Source organism: Schistocerca gregaria, chromosome 2 (assembly GCF_023897955.1).
Source record: "Schistocerca gregaria isolate iqSchGreg1 chromosome 2, iqSchGreg1.2, whole genome shotgun sequence".
Lineage (NCBI taxonomy): Eukaryota > Metazoa > Arthropoda > Insecta > Orthoptera > Acrididae > Schistocerca > Schistocerca gregaria.
Window position 1 is genome coordinate 518,389,732 of NC_064921.1, and position 17,756 is coordinate 518,407,487.

Consider the following 17,756-nt stretch of genomic DNA (forward strand, 5'->3'; position numbering starts at 1 on the left):
GTGTGCATCTGCAAATCAACTATTAAAATAAATATATCTAAGTTGAAAAAAAGATAGCTTCGGCGCAGAATAATTTATAAACTGGTTGTTGTCTGTTGGGCAGGTTATGACTTATAATGTCAAATTAAGTATGGCGCACTATATATTATTGTGAGCCAAGAGAAAGCAATGAAAAATTGAGACTGCAACACATGGAGAAGGGGAGCTAGGATTTCATGTTGTGTCGATCCCTGTCATGGAAATGGAGTTCTAACACACATAAAAGTCCCATGAAATGGACAAGGTAAACCAAGGAATGCGTAAATCAGGAGTGGTGGATCAGATTGTGAACACCACTCACCCTGAAATCGAATACAGTACTTAGTTGAAACAGATGATTTTTAGAGTCACCACTCTGCAAGTTGATGGAACTCTTTGCCTTCTTCCAAATAATAATAATAATAATAATAATAATAATAATAATACGGAAATGTACATGTGGATACCATATTATTTACTGTGCACGCGAATTAACAGTTACAGCTGCATTAGCTTTAATGCAAAAAAGCAATAAAGTCATTAACGTGTAAGAGATACAGTTCGAGGGCGGAATATTCAGATTTCACACGAGCGTAACGATAACACATTGTCAGCTTATTTAAAGCTAGTTCGAAGAAGTTCCCTCGCCTTCCAAGTGTACATATTGAGTTTACAATACTGTATGATTAGTACTGATACGGTGCTAACGGGAGATTTTAATTTTATTGATGAATTAACAAACAATATTTCTCCATTTTTTCATAACGTTTGTTTTGCGAGGCCTTGCTTACTCGCTTGTGCTGGTCACGTAACGGATTTGTTATTCCGTGTTTACCGTGCGGAAGCACACATTTCGCGAATCGCAGTTAGTCGTATTGCGGTAATCAGCGGTTTCAAAGTTTTAATCTACATTTTCATATTGTGACTCTGTAATTTCCGTGCTTGCAAAGTTGGCGAGTGAAATTTTGCACTCTCCCGCTGAAATAAAGTAAAATGTATGTATAATAGCTATAATGCCAATAACGAACCTTCCACTACACGCGACGTGGCTGATGCTGCTCTGTAGAGACTGAAGTCTAGCTCTCCTCTGCTACCACTAGCAGAACTACTTCTGAGGGACAGTTTCAAAATCAATGACATTTGGAGAGAACACTCGGAAGCCTTGAAACCAGCCCAAGCTCTATCCATTATCGATCACACTTCATTACTACCAGAAAAGGGACTGCCTTGCCACGTATAGAAAAACCACAACAGAATAAGCACGTCAAATTGCATGCGACTGCGGAGAAGCTCGTCAGATTGTTCACCACACTGTTGCCGAATGCCTCCTTACAGCATATCCACGAGAAAAACATGATTTGTTTGAAACTTCAAACTCTGTACTGGACTGGATTAATGATCTCAACTTTAAAATTTACATTTATATACAGACTGATGGTATGTTCTGTTTTAAGCTTAAGATTGCACTGTGAAATTTTATCACCTTACTTGATATATATTACTTTTGTACATTACCGTATTTTACGGACTATAACACGTTATGGACTATAAGATGCACCTTAATTTTTAAGCATTTTTTAAATTACCAGTTTTATTATTGATTTGTAAGGCCCGACTTAAATAATTCTTAGTTTACAAAACCGAACTAACCTTTAAAATACCTGAAATCGTCATCTGAACTTTCTTGTTCTTGTTTTTGTTGTTGTCGTCGTTGTTGTTGTTGCTCTTCTTCTTCCTCGTCGATGTCCTCTTCACGTGTAAGGCGGCGCTGCCATCGAGAACGTTACTCTGGACCACAATTGTTTTATCAACGGACATACTTGTTACATTGTAGGTCGTTTTAAAACTCCCTTCAGCGTGATTTCGTGATGGGTTTCATCCATCATCCATTTGTTCCACTCCTCTCTCATATTCTCTTTAAATGGTTTATTTATTGAGACATCAACAGGTTGCAATTGTGAAGTAAATCCTCCCGGAATCACAGCAAGCTCTCTTTCACTGTCCAACTTCTCTTTCCCAGAAATTTTCATATGACTACTAGCCTGGAAGAGAACTCTTATCAACAAAGCACCTTTCCTTCTCTTTATCAACAAAGCACCTTTCCTTCTCTCCCACACTCTGTTATCCGTAACTTCACACAAGCCTCGTCCATTCTGCCATTGTCATGAACGTGAACAATAGTTGGAGGTATTTGAGAAGGTTTTGACATTGTTTTGAGATTGAAAATGATCGTTGGATTAAGTTTAGCACCCCCAGTACAACATGAAAGGACAACAGTGTAGCGCATTTTTTCATGTCCGTTTATTTTTATAGTTAACACTACTGGCCGTTAAAATTGCTGCACCACGAACATGACGTGCTACAGACGCGAAATTTAACCGAAAGGAAGAAGATGCTGTGACATACGACGTTTTTCAGGGCATTCACACAAGGTTGGCGCCGGTGGGGACACCTACAACTTGCTGACACGAGGAAAGTTTCCAAACGTTTTCTCATACACATATAGCAGTTGATCGGCGTTGCCTGGTGAAACGTTGTTGTCATGCCTCGTGTAAGGAGGAGAAATGCGTACCATGACGTTTCCGACTTTGATAAAGGGCGGATTGTAGCCTATCGCGATTGCGGTTTATCGTATCGCGACATTGCTGCTCGCGCTTGTCGAGATCCTATGACTGTTAGCAGAATATGGAATCGGTGGGTTCAAGAGGGTAATACGGAACGCCGTGTTGGAACCCAACGACCTCGTATCACTAGCAGTCGAGATGACCGGCAGCCACGTCTCGATCCCTGGGTCAACAGATGGGGACGTTTGCAAGACAACAACCAACTGCATGAACAGTTCTACGACGTTTGCAGCAGCATGGATCGCATTGTCGGCACTTTGAACAGTGGACATTTCAGATGTGTTAACTCTACCAGCTGGTGAGCAAAATGTATGAGACAGGCGAAATACCCTCAGATTTTAAGAACAATATAATAATTCCAATCCCAAAGAAAGCAGGTGCTGACAGATGTGAAAATTATCGAACTATCAGTTTAATAAGTCACAGCTGCAAAATACTCACGCGAATTCTTTACAGACGAATGGAAAAACTGGTAGATGCGGACTTCGGGGAGGATCAGTTTGGATTCCGTAGAAATGTTGGAACACGTGAGGCAATACTGACCTTACGACTTATCTTAGAAGACAGATTAAGAAAAGGCAAACCTACGTTTCTAGCATTTGTAGACTTGGAAAAAGCTTTTGACAATGTTGACTGGAATACTCTCTTTCAAATTCTGAAGTTGGCAGGGGTAAAATACAGGGAGCGAAAGGCTGTTTATAATTTGTACAGAAACCAGATGGCAGTTATAAGAGTAGAGAGGCATGAAAGGGAAGCAATGGTTAGGAAAGGAGTGAGACAGGGTTGTAGTCTCTCCCCTATTTTATTCAATCTGTATATTGAGCAAGCAGTAAAGGAAACAAAAGAAAAATTCGGAGTAGGTATTAAAATTCATGGAGAAGATGTAAAAACTTTGAGGTTCGCCGATGACATTGTAATTCTGTCAGAGACAGCAAAGGACCTGGAAGAGCAGTTGAACGGAATGGACAGTGTCTTGAAAGGAGGATATAAGATGAACATCAACAAAAGGAAAACGAGGATAATGGAATGTAATCAAATTAAATCGGGTGATGCTGAGGGAATTAGATTAGGAAATAAGACACTGAAAGTAGTAAAGGAGTTTTGCTATTCAGGAAGTAAAATAACTGATGATGGTCGAAGTAGAGAGGATATAAAACGTACACTGGCAATGGCAAAGAAAGCGTTTCTGAAGAAGAGAAATCTGTTAACATCGAATATAGGTTTAAGTGTCTGGAAGTCGTTTCTGAAAGTATTTGTATGGAGTGTAGCCATGTACGGAAGTGAAACATGGACTACAACTAGTTTGGACAAGAAGAGAATAGAAGCTTTCGAAATGTGGTGCTACAGAAGAATGCTGAAGATAAGGTGGATAGATCACGTAACTAATGAGGAGGTATTCAACAGAATTGGGGAGAAGAGAAGTTTGTGGCACAACTTGACTAGAAGAAGGGATCGATTGGTAGGACATGTCCTGAGGCATCAAGGGATCACAAATTTAGCATTGGAGGGCAGCGTGGAGGGTAAAAATCGCAGAGGGAGACCAAGAGATGAATACACTAAGCAGATTCAGAAAGATGTAAGTTGCAGTAGGTACTGGGAGATGAAGAAGCTAGCACAGGACAGAGTAGCATGGAGAGCTGCATCAAACCAGTCTCAGGACTGAAGACAACAACAACAACAATACTACCCGTGGCTCCACCCTTCATTCGATCCCTGCGAAACCCTACATTTCAGCAGGATAATGCACGACCGCTTGTTGTAGGTCCTGTACGGGCCTTTCTGGATACAGAAAATGTTCGACTGTTGCCCTGGCCAGCACATTCTCCAGATCTCTCACCAATTGAAAACGTCTGGTCAATGGTGGCCCAGCAACTGGCTCGTCTCAATACGCCAGTCCCAACTCTTGATGAACTCTGGTATCGTGTTGAAGTTGCATGGGGAGCTGTACCTGTACACGCCATCCAAGCTCTGTTTGACTCAATGCCCAGGCGTATCAAGGCCGTTATTACGGCCAGAGGTGGTTATTCTGGGCACTGATTTCTCAAGATCTATGCACCCAAATTGCATGAAAATGTAATCACATGTCAGTTCTAGTGCAATATATTTGTCCAATGAATACCCGTTTATCATCTGCATTTCTTCTTGGTGTAGCAATTTTAATGGCCAGTAGTGTACATTTGTAGCACCTTTCATGGTAACTTCTGTTATTCGGCACACCAAATGTCACTGGAGCTTCATCCATATTCACTATTTGGTTTAGTTCCACAGTGATTTTCTTTCTATGTTGAATAATAAAGGGATGAAAAGATAATATTTTCTCTTCATGCTCTTGTGTCATTTTCTGAGCTATTTTGGTTTTGGTTCACACGCTAAGTCTATGACGCTTCATAAGCCTGTAGCAACAACCAACTGCACCCGTAAAGTCTGTTAAGTTCCATCGCAGCGCTAGCTTATTGGTATGTACTGTTTTTGTATTAATTCCAATGCCATTTTGACGGTGTCCTTGAATTAATTTCAATACGTCATCTTCTAGTTTCGGCCATTTCGCGTTCAGTCCTCTATTTTCTCATTTAGTCTTCCTCATTTATTTCAGTTCTTTACCATCCCGCCAATCGCAAACAGTGTTTTCTGTTGGTGGAGAACGTAAGTGCCGCTCAGCTGCTCTGTTTCCATGTTCTTCTACATATGCTATTAGTTTCAATTTACAGCCTGCATCATATGAATGACTTCCATTTTTCCCTTTAAGAAACCAGGTATTAACAAAAATATTGTACTGTTACCGATAACACAATTCACTTTCAATTCAAGGTCATTGGCACAGTAGATTGCAGTGACGCATCATGGGCTACACGATGTACTGGGATTGAGATGCTGGGGCAGGAGGGAGACAGTGTTAGCAAGCTTGTTAATCCCGCAACCCATGTTCGTCGCATCCGTACACTGTTGCTGCCAGTTGAATCCAGTGTTACCAGATAGAGACACATTTCCCGCGGCATCAAATATATATCCATTTTTAAGACTGGTGGGGATTTTAAATCAAACACGGAACATTTTTATATAATTTCTAGTGTAATTCTGAATTTTGAATCCAATTTTTCGAAGGAAGAAGTGCTTCTAAAAGTCCGTAAACTACGGATACAAAATCCACGTAGGCCATACGCTGAATAAATGTGTCGTTCATGCACAATACAACAGTAATCAAGACGATAGCACTTGGAAACTACATATGACTTAGGTGTCATTAAATACCTGATAGCTTTATCTCGGGTAGAACACAGAAAACGCTGAAGACGCATATTAAGTGCTGAAAGACGGAAGAAAGGAAGATGAATTACGCAATTGTGTCTTGTATGAGGCGCAAAATGTCTACATTTGTTTTTTAGGTCTTACATATATTGCAACTACAACAGAATATTTTCTAGCATGGGTGTCTGTAGTAAGGACTCAAACCATCATTTCAGATAAATCATTTATTTGGTTTTTAATGGTGCTTCTAGAATAGTTTTGTGTAAGGTGCATTTTATAACAATATGTTGTTGTTGTGGTCTTTAATCCAGAGACTGGTTTGATGCAGCTCTCCATGCTACTCTATCCCGTGCAACGTTCTTCATCTCCCAGTACCTACTAGAACCTACATCCTTCTGAATCTGTTTAGTGTATTCATCTCTTGGTCTCCCTCTACGATTTTTACCCTCCAATGCTAAATTGGTGATCCCTTGATGCCTCAGAATATGCCCTACCAACCGATCCCTTCTTCTAGTCAAGTTGTGCAACAAATTTCTCTTCTCTTCAATTCTATTCAATACCTCCTCATTAGTTATGTGATCTACCCAGCTAATCTTCAGCAATCTTCTGTAGCACCACATTAAGAAAGCTTCTATTCTCTTCTTGTCCAAACTATTTATCGTCCACGTTTCACTTCCATACATGGCTAAACTCCATACAAATAATTTCAGAAACGACTTCCTGACACTTAAATCTATACTCGATGTTAACAAATTTCTCTTCTTCAGAAGCGCTTTCCTTGCCATTGTCAGTCTACATTTTATATCCTCTCTACTTCGACCATCATCAGTTATTTTGCTCCCCAAATAGCAAAACCCATTTACTACTTTAAGCGTCTCATTTCCTAATCTAATTCCCGCAGCATCACCCGATTTAATTTGATTACATTCCATTATCCTCTTTTTGCTTTTGTTGATGTTCATCTTATATACTCCTTTCAAGACACTATCCATTCCGTTCAGCTGCTTTTTCAGATCCTTTGCTGTCTCTGACAGAATTACAATGTCATCAGCGAACCTCAGAGTTTTTATTTCTTAAAATCATAGATACTTCTACTTTTCATAGCAAACTTTTTCGAGTTTTGCGCAGCATCTTACTTCCATGTAACTATCAGAATAACTACGACCATTAACGAAATGATGGGCACCTGATAATGAACCTGATATACAAAGCTACAAGTAAAGCAAAAACGAAATTTTCTTACCAAACAGTTTCTGTAAAATCGGTTGAGAAAGATTGCAAGGCGTGCTCCTCGATATCGCAACTGAAATGGGCACGTGACCATCGGCACTGGACGTTGGTGCAGTGGCAGAGCACTGTATGGTCTGGTGAATCCTGATACGTTCTTCATCACGCCGATGGGAGGGCGCGAATCTGTCGTCTTCAGGAGAACAGCTCCTTGACACCTCTACTGCAGGACAGGCGAGTTCGTGGCGGCTCCATTATGCTCTGGGGAACATTCCTGTAGGCATCCACGGGTCCAGTGGAGCTCAAGTAAGGCACCATGGCGGCAAAGGAGTATCATTAACTGGTTACAAACGACGTACACGTCTTTCAACAAGATAATGCTCCATATCTCAAGGCCTGGAGTGTGATGGGGTGGTTCGAGGAACACAGTGGCGAGTTCCGGTTGATATGCTAGCCCTCCAACTCGCCACATCTTCACACGATTGAGCAGATCTGGGAGGTGACTGAATGCAACGTCAGAGCTCAACACCCCACTCCGCCAAATTTACGAGAATTAGGTGACTGCGCAGTTGAACAGAATGGATAGTGCCTTGAAGGGAGAATATAAGATGAACATCAACAAAAGCAAAACGAGGTTAATGGAATGTAGTCCAATTAAGTCGGGTGATGCAGAGGGAATTAGATTAGGAAATGAGACACTTAAAGTAGTAAATGAGTTTTGCTATTTGGGGAGCAAAATAACTGATGATGGTCGAAGTAGAGAGGATATAAAATACACACTGGCAATGGCAAGGAAAGCGTTTCTGATGAAGAGAAATTTGTTAACATCGACTATAGATTTAAGTTTCAGGAAATCGTTTCTGAAAGTATTTGTATGGAGTGTAGCCATGTATGGAAGTGAAACAAAGACGATAACTAGTTTGGACAAGAAGAGAATAGAAGCTTTCGAAATGTGGTGCTACAGAAGAATGCTGAAGATTAGATAGGTAGATCACATAACTAATGAGGAGGTATTGAATAGAATTGGGGAGAAGAGAAGTTTGTGGCACAACTTGACTAGGAGAAGGGACCAGTTGGTAGGACATGTTCTGAGGCACCGAGGATCACCAATTTAGTATTGGAGGGCAGCGTGGAGCGAAAAAATCATAGAGAGAGACCAAGAGATGAATACACTAAGCAGATTCAGAAGGATGTAGGCTGCAGTAGGCACTGGGAGATGAAGAAGCTTGCACAGGATAGAGTAGGATGTAGAGCTGCATCAAACCAGTCTCAGGACTGAAGACCACAAAAACAACAGGTGACTTCTGTGAGCATGCGTGATGCCAGCTCTACCAAGCGACTTACCAAGGCCTCATTGCTTTTACGCCATGACGCGTCGCCGATGTTATCCATGCCAAAAGTTGACATACCGGCTATTAAATGTGTGGTCATAATGTTCTGGCTGATCAGTGTATCTATACTCGCTGAAGTTAAAAGTTTGTCACTAGCTTGTATACTCATCTGGAAATGGACAGCCCTTACTAGTATATAAAAATGAATTATGACCGCAACCTGTACACTGGATCGTTTACATTATTAGGAAATGTCGAGTAAATGATGTATACAAGATGGTCAGGAACAGTCTGAAATGCTTGCAAGGGCGTTGCATGGAAGCGACCCGCCAAATACAATTAAGTGTCAGTTGTTCTCATAGCGTAGATGATAGTGCATTAGACTGCTCAGCCTTTGGCTCGAGTTCGATCCTTAGTGCTGTCCTGTGTCCAATTTTTGTATTGCTCTCTTGTTTGGTTTTAGGAAACCAAACAAATATCACATTAGGCGACATCTTCACTGACAGCAACGGCCTGATTGGCCTACTTCAATGCTAGTTAACTCGGAAACGGCGCAACGTATCGAATTTTTTGATCAACAATTATTTCCCAACACAACCTAGCCTGCAACACCCTTTCAAGCTTTTCAGACTGTTTCTGACAACCTTTTACAATATAATAATAGTATAACTAGTTCACTCACTCTGCTGCATTATTTCTAAGTAATGTGTTTTAACACGTCACGTCGTTTCTATTGAAAGGTTTCGTTCGTCCGTTCCTCATAGCGTCCGTGGCGTCCCACGAAAACACGCTCACAGTTGCGGGCAGAATCCACGCCATCTTGGCGATATGCAGCGTGCGTGACGAAGTACGTAACTCGCTGCACCGCGGATTTAGTCGCGGATCCAGATTAACTCTCTGCTCTGTTTCACTACCAGTGAGTCTAAGTAAGATTCGTCTGCCTCGCTTTGACCCGCGTGACAGGGTTAAACTTCGCACAATTTCAAAGTCCATAATTAAAAAATCCTGCAGCTTCTAACAACCTAGCAAAGTCCGTCACTTTTATCTACACTCCTGGAAATTGAAATAAGAACACCGTGAATTCATTGTCCCAGGAAGGGGAAACTTTATTGACACATTCCTTGGGTCAGATGCATCACATGATCACACTGACAGAACCACAGGCACATAGACACAGGCAACAGAGCATGCACAATGTCGCCACTAGTACAGTGTATATCCACCTTTCGCAGCAATGCAGGCTGCTATTCTCCCATGGAGACGATCGTAGATATGCTGGATGTAGTCCTGTAGAACGGCTTGCCATGCCATTTCCACCTGGCGCCTCAGTTGGACCAGCGTTCGTGCTGGACGTGCAGACCGCGTGAGACGACGCTTCATCCAGTCCCAAACATGCTCAATGGGGGACAGATCCGGATATCTTGCTGGCCAGGGTAGTTGACTTACACCTTCTAGAGCACGTTGGGTGGCACGGGATACATGCGGACGTGCATTGTCCTGTTGGAACAGCAAGTTCCCTTGCCGGTCTAGGAATGGTACAACGATGGGTTCGATGACGGTTTGGATGTGCCGTGCACTATTCAGTGTCCCCTCGACGATCACCAGAGGTGTACGGCCAGTGTAGGAGATCGCTCCCCACACCATGATGCCGGGTGTAGGCCCTGTGTGCCTCGGTCGTATGCAGTCCTGATTGTGGCGCTCACCTGCACGGCGCCAAACACGCATACCACCATCATTGGCACCGAGGCAGAAGCGACTCTCATCGCTGAAGACGACACGTCTCCATTCGTCCCTCCATTCACGCCTGTCGCGACACCACTGGAGGCGGGCTGCACGATGTTGGGACGTGAGCGGAAGACGGCCTAACGGTGTGCGGGACCGTAGCCCAGCTTCATGGAGACGGTTGCGAATGGTCCTCGCCGATACCCCAGGAGCAACAGTGTCCCTAATTTGCTGGGAAGTGGCGGTGCGGTCCCCTACGGCACTGCGTAGGATCCTACGGTCTTGGCGTGCATCCGTGCGTCGCTGCGGTCCGGTCCCAGGTCGACGGGCACGTGCACCTTCCGCCGACCACTGGCAACAACATCGATGTACTGTGGAGACCTCACGCCCCACGTGTTGAGCAATTCGGCGGTACGTCCACCCGGCCTCCCGCATGCCCACTATACGCCCTCGCTCAAAGTCCGTCAACTGCACATACGGTTCACGTCCACGCTGTCGCGGCATGCTACCAGTGTTAAAGACTGTGATGGAGCTCTGTATGCCACGGCAAACTGGCTGACACTGACGGCGGCGGTGCACAAATGCTGCGCAGCTAGCGCCATTCGACGGCCAACACCGCGGTTCCTGGTGTGTCCGCTGTGCCGTGCGTGTGATCATTGCTTGTACAGCCCTCTCTCAGTGTCCGGAGCAAGTATGGTGGGTCTGACACACCGGTGTCAATGTGTTCTTTTTTCCATTTCCAGGAGTGTACATCCACATACGTACTCCGCAAGCCACCGTGCAATGCGTGGCGGACAATAGGCTGCACCACTACTAGCCATTTCATTAGCAAATAGAGCGAGGGAGAAACGACTTTGTACACGCTTCCGTAGATCCAAATTCATTTCTCTAAATTTTCCCCATAGCGTTCCTTGAAAAGGACGTCGCCTTCCACCTGTGCGTGTTCCCAAAGCATTTCCGTAATACCAAGCGTGTTGTTCGAACCAACCGGTAGCAAATCTAACATACCGCTTCTGAATTGCTTCGACGTATCCAACTTACCTGGAGGATCCCAAACAGACGAGCAGTGCTCAAGAACTGGTTGCACCAACATCCTCCATGCGGTCTGCTTTAGAAGTACACTGCACCTTACCAAAATTCTCCCAATAAACCGACGTCGACCGTTCACCTTTCCTACTACATTCCTTACACACTTGTTTCATTTCATACCGCTCTGCAACGTTACGCCTAGATAGACCGAGCCGGCCAGAGTGGCCGAGCCATTCTAGGCGCTGCAGTCGAACCGCGCGACCGCTACGGTCGCAGGTTCGAATCCTGCCTCGGGCATGGATGTTTGTGATGTCCTTAGGTAAGTTAGGTGTGTTTCGACAAATGAAAGATGAGGTCTATTCAGATTTCGCGCCAGACACAAGGAGACACACTATGGTAGTGCGTATCCGGTTTGCTTTAAATATACGATGTAACGGTCCGTAACGTTAGCTACCTTTGATCAAGAATGCTCTTAAGGCGACAAAGACGTCATTATGAATCAACGCCTCCTTGAGTTTGAAAGAGGTCGTGTAATAGGGCTACGAGAAGCTGGTTATTCCTTCTGCGATACTGCAGAAAGGCTTGGCAGGAGCAGCCACTGTACACGATTGCTGGAAGCGGTGCTCACGAGACAGTACAGTCACACGAAGACCGGTTTCTGGACGGCCACGTGGCACTAATGAGAGGGAAGACCAGTGTCTTCGGCATATAGCTTTGGCGGATCTTATCTATTTGCAACAACAATTTGAGCAGCCGTTGGCACCACAAAAAATGGCTCTGAGCACTATGGGACTCAACTTCTGAGGTCATCAGTCCCCTAGAACTTAGAACTACTTAAACCTAACTAACCTAAGGACATCACACACATCCATGCCCGAGGCAGGATTCGAACCAGCGACCGTAGCGGTCTCGCGGTTCCAGACTGTAGCGCCTAGAACCGCTCGGCTTGGCACCACAGTGGCACAACGAACTGTTACGAATTGGTTACTTCAAGGACAGCTCCGAGCCAGATCACCTGTAGCGTACATTCCACTGACCCCAAACCACCGCCATTTGCGCTTTCGGTATTTTCAAGTGAGAGCTCATTGGAGGGCAGAGTGGAGGTCTGTTGTGTTTTCCGATGAAAGCTGGTTTTGCTTCGGTGGCAGTCATGCCTGTGTGTTGGTTAGAAGGAGGCCAGCTGACGGTCTGCTACCAACCTGTCTGCGTGCTAGAAACACCGGACTTGGATCCTTTCATCTGGAGTTACGGTCCGGGATACGATTTCGGATGACAGCAGGAGAACTCTGTGGTTATCCCACACATCCTGACTACAAATCTGTACCTTAGTCTGGTGATTAGATGTGTCATGCTGCCATTCATGAACAGCATTCCAGGAAGTGTTTTCCAACAGGATAACACTCGCCCACATACCGCTCTTGTACCCCAACATGCTCTATAGAGTGTCGACATGTTGAAATGGCCTGCTCGATCACCAGATTTGTCTCCAATCGAGCACATATGGGTCATCATCGGGCAACTGCAGCATCATCCAAAAACCAGCATTAATCGTCCCTGTATCGGCCGACCAAGTGCAACAAGCGTGGAATTCCATTTCACAAACTGACTTCCGGCAATTGTACAACACAATGCATGCACTTTTGCTTGCTTGCAGTCAACGATCTGGAGATTACAAGGTTATTAATGCACCAGTATTTCACATTTGCAATGGCATAACTCGCGCGTACATTAACCTGTGAGCTTGCAATGTTAATCACTTAAGTATGTTACACAGACAAATATATTCCCGCAATTTCATTATTCTACATTAATAATTTTTTGATGTTGCAATTTCTTTCCGTCAGTGTATTTAATCGATGCGACTGAGTCAAGGACCACACTACTGATGCTGTATTAGAACATTATAAGATTACTTTTCCTACTCATCTGCATTAACTTGCCATTTAACACACCAAGTATAAATTGTGTCTAAGACATCTACCATCTACATCTACATGACTACTCTGCAATTCACATTTAAATGCTTGGCAGAGGTTTTATCGAACCACAATCGTACTATCTCTCTACTATTCCACTCCCGAACAGCGAGCGGGAAAAACGAACACCTAAACCTTTCTGTCCGAGCTCTGATTTCTCTTATTTTATTTTGATGATCATTCCTACCTATGTAGGTTGGGCTCAACAAAATATTTTCACGTTCGGAAGAGAAAGTTGGTGATTGAAATTTCGTAAAAAGGTCTCGCCGCGACGAAAAACGTCCATGCTGTAATTACTTCCATCCCAACTCCTGTATCATATCTGCCACACTCTCTCCCCTATAACGTGATAATACAAAACGAGCTGCCCTTTTTTGCACCCTTTCGATGTCCTCCGTCAATCCCACCTGGTAAGGATCCCACACCGCGCAGCAATATTCTAACAGAGGACGAACGAGTGTAGTGTAAGCTGTCTCTTTAGTGGATTTGTTGCATCTTCTAAGTGTCCTGCCAATGAAACGCAACCTTTGGCTCGCCTTCCCGACAATATTATCTATGTGGTCCTTCCAACTGAAGTTGTTCGTAATTTTAACACCCAGGTACTTAGTTGAATTGACAGCCTTGAGAATTGTACTATTTATCGAGTAATCGATTTCCAACGGATTTCTTTTGGAACTCATGTGGATCATCTCACAATTTTCGTTATTTAGCGTCAACTGCCACCTGACACACCATACAGCAATCTTTTCTAAATCGCTTTGCAACTGATACTGGTCTTCGGATGACCTTACTAGATGGTAAATTACAGCATCATCTGCGAACAGTCTAAGAGAACTGCTCAGATTGTCACCCAGGTCATTTATATAGATCAGGAACAGTAGAGGTCCAAGGACGCTTCCCTGGGGAACACCTGATATCACTTCAGTTTTACTCGATGATTTGCCGTCTATTACTACGAACTGCGACCTTCCTGACAGGAAATCACGAATCCAGTCGCACAACTGAGACGATACCCCATAGCTCCGCAGCTTGATTAGAAGTCGCTTGTGAGGAACGATGTCAAAAGCTTTCCGGAAATCTAGAAATACGGAATCAACTTGAGATCCCCTGTCGATAGCGGCCATTACTTCGTAATGAGTCATTCACAGCTACAGCACCTTCCCCACAAAAAAAGAGGCTCTGAGCACTTTGGGACTTAACATCTGAGGTCATCAGTCCCCTAGAACTTAGAACTTCTTAAACCTAACTAACCTAAGGACATCACACACATCCATGTCCGAGGCAGGATTCGAACCTGCGTCCGTAGAACCTGTCGGCCACAACGGCCGGCTTCCCCACAGCATCATCAGCCAACAGCCAGTGGATGCTGCCCACCCTGTCTACCAGATCCTTTATGCGTATGGAAACTGATAGGGATCTTATCACACTTGCTTGGGGCTGTCCTGACAATAGCCTTGTCTCTGATGAACATCAAATCAAATGTGTGTAAAATCTTATGGGACTTAACTGCTATAAATCGCTCCAGGCAGATGGCGGGATGGTTACTTTGAAAGGTCACGGCCGACTTCCTTCCCCGTCCTTCCCTAATCTGATGAGACCGGTGACCTCGCTGTCTGGTCTCCTCCCTCACAACAACGCAACTTAACTGCTAAGGCCATGAGTCCCTAAGCTTACACACTACTTAACCTAAATTATCCTAAGGACAAACACACACACACCCATCCCCGAGGGAGGACTCGAACCTTCGCCGGGATCAGCCGCACAGTCCATGACTACAGCGCCCCAGATCGCTCGGCGAATCCCTCGCGGCTGATGAACATCGCCGTCGAGGACAACAAGATGGGTTCTATTAGTCAAGAATTCATCGAACCACTCACATATCTGGAAAACTATTACACACGCCAACAGTCTATTGTGGGGCACTGTGTGAAATCCAACCTCACACGTCTGTGTCTAATGGCTCCATGCTCTACTCTGACAGCAAGTCCTCTTTTTAACAGCATGTTGAGGCTCATTAATACGCTCGCCGAAAAGGAAACAGGAAAATGCCTAAGCACAAATCGATGTCCACGCTCGGTAAGGCGTTTCCTAATCCTTTATGGACTTGCAGTACCGGAAAAGAGATCTCGTTAATCCCGGATGATCACCAACTCCAGACTCCCGAAATGATAACTGTGGTGTCGTCCATAGAACGAGGTCTCAGGCAAAAGGTGATACCTTAGGGTGGCACCACAATTAATGACCGCCGCTGCCAAACGCAGAAACTAATCTGAGACGGCGGCATAGACACTCCCCCAAATGTTTCCTTACGCCGCTGCAGCCGGAAAGTGTTTGCAACGGAGCGCAGTGCCCAGTCTTTATGCAATAGCCCAGTCTCTATGTGATTAGCGACAAATTGTAATCATCGCTAACGACGACAGTATCGACATAGCACAGATCCAGTTGCGTGCTAATAGAACAGTATTTCTGAGCTTTGTATCCAGCTATAAACAACTGCATTGCGATATGAAACGATCTTCCTACAATGATGAAGTGCTAAATGCTACAAGCGTCAGTGACAGCATCAGATGGACGCTAATTGTTTTCAGAGTTACGTATTTACCATGCTCAAGTATTAATAAATTACTAATAATTTGTATGTTAGTTGTTACAATACACAACAATAACAACCTTCAAACACAAACCCTTTGGCCATTCCTTGCTCCTGCTTACAGCATTTCTGTTAGGTGCCGCCCTCTGGCAGGACTCTAAGAACTATTTCTACAATGGACGTTGGAAACAGCGACCATCGTAGGAAATCACTCCCGCCATAAGTCCACAGGATCGACTCCGGCTGCAATCCACTTGGGACAATCAGAGAATGTCTGGCCCTCGTATTTCAGGCCGAACAAAAACCCAATGTCCCCTGCAGCCGCAGCCTAGATGAGGTGACTACAATCGTGAACAGGGATTGCACATATGAGTGGCAGGAAATGATATACTACACTGTCCTTACAGCTACTACATGTAACAGTGATCCTGTTGCTTGTCCTTAAACATGGTGTTAATGGGCTGTCCATCTCATTCAACAATTATGCCAAGACTTCTTTTCTTTCAGCCAGCAGGCCTATGTCGTCTGCGACTCTTGAGAGTTTGTATCCAAAGAGCCATGTGAAACTTTTCCTTTGAATGTAAAGAATGACAGTGCTCGAAAAACTCTTACGTTATTTGATTTTCGAACAGCTGAGCAAAACCCAACGTACTCGGACAGTTTTCTCTTTACTTATTCTGACCATTACTAAACTGACACACAATATTTTTAGCGCAACGCAATCTGACTTTCAGTAATTCCTACAAAAGAATGGCCCTGACTAGCAATAACCTATACCTTTCATGAATCACTCACCTCACAAAAATCTTTGTTAGTCGAACTACTGAAATACAGTGAGCGCCAATACTGCCAGCTAAATAAAAGATTCTAACTACTGAAGGGACGAACTACTGATAGGCATAGTTAGCAAATGAAAGATTTTGATGGAGAACAATGTATTTGCCTTAATAGTGTTCAAAAGTCATTGTATATATCAGTTCATGACATCCAGTCTTACAAATTTCCTTTTTCTGACGGACACACTCCAGATCGTCCGCTCTTAAAACTCTGCCATCTCACTTCCCCACATCCATCGCTGCTGGCGGCTCACCTCCAACTGCGCAACGCTACGCGCTGTTCACGCCGGGCCTCCGTGGGCGGAAGGTAGCGGTCATCGGAAACGCGGGACAATACACTTTTGGGGATAGCCCAGCATCCGGAGCCACCTGTACTGGGCAACACGTGGCGAAGGCGGGAATTTCGTTTGCCTAAGGGCGTTATGACCTACTCGATCATTGGGTAGATCTCAGAAATGCCGTTGGAGGGATTTCGGCGATGATAGTGCGTTCGACATTGTCCGAAACTGAGTATTCTTCAGCCGCGTTTTCGCACGCGTGGGAGACGGGAGAATTGTGGAGACAGACTTCGCCTTCAGCCATCGAGCGGTACGGACGTGGAGACGGCGTCTTGGCCATCGCCTTCGAAGGGAGATATACGGTCTGTATCGCAGCACTGCACCAATGCGTGTTCTGCGGTTAGAGCTCTTTGTGTGCTCAGAAGCGAGATGTTCACCAACGCTTAACCACTTCCAACAACTTACCTAATATTCTTGATCTGGTAGTTATCCTTCCGAGGTGCCGCGTATTTACCGACGTAGCTCCCGGTAATAAGGGCGCGTAATTGCAAATTGTTAATGTACCATTCTCAGGAGTGTTCGGTGGACAAAGAAATTCACATTTTTTTCGTAAATTTTGTCAGTTCTGAGGGATATCAAATTAAAAAGCCAGTATTACAATCGAATTATCGACTTCATTGTAACTAGCATTTACCCTGTCCCAGTAAGCTTTATATGTACTCTAGTCACTGCACAGCTTGCCCAGACGGGAAGGAAAGAAGTTCATGACATCCAGTCTTACAAATTTTCTTTTTCTGACGGACACACATCCAGATCGTCCGCTCATAGTAACCCCTCAAAACTCTGGCATCTCTAACCCCACATCCACCACTGCTGGCG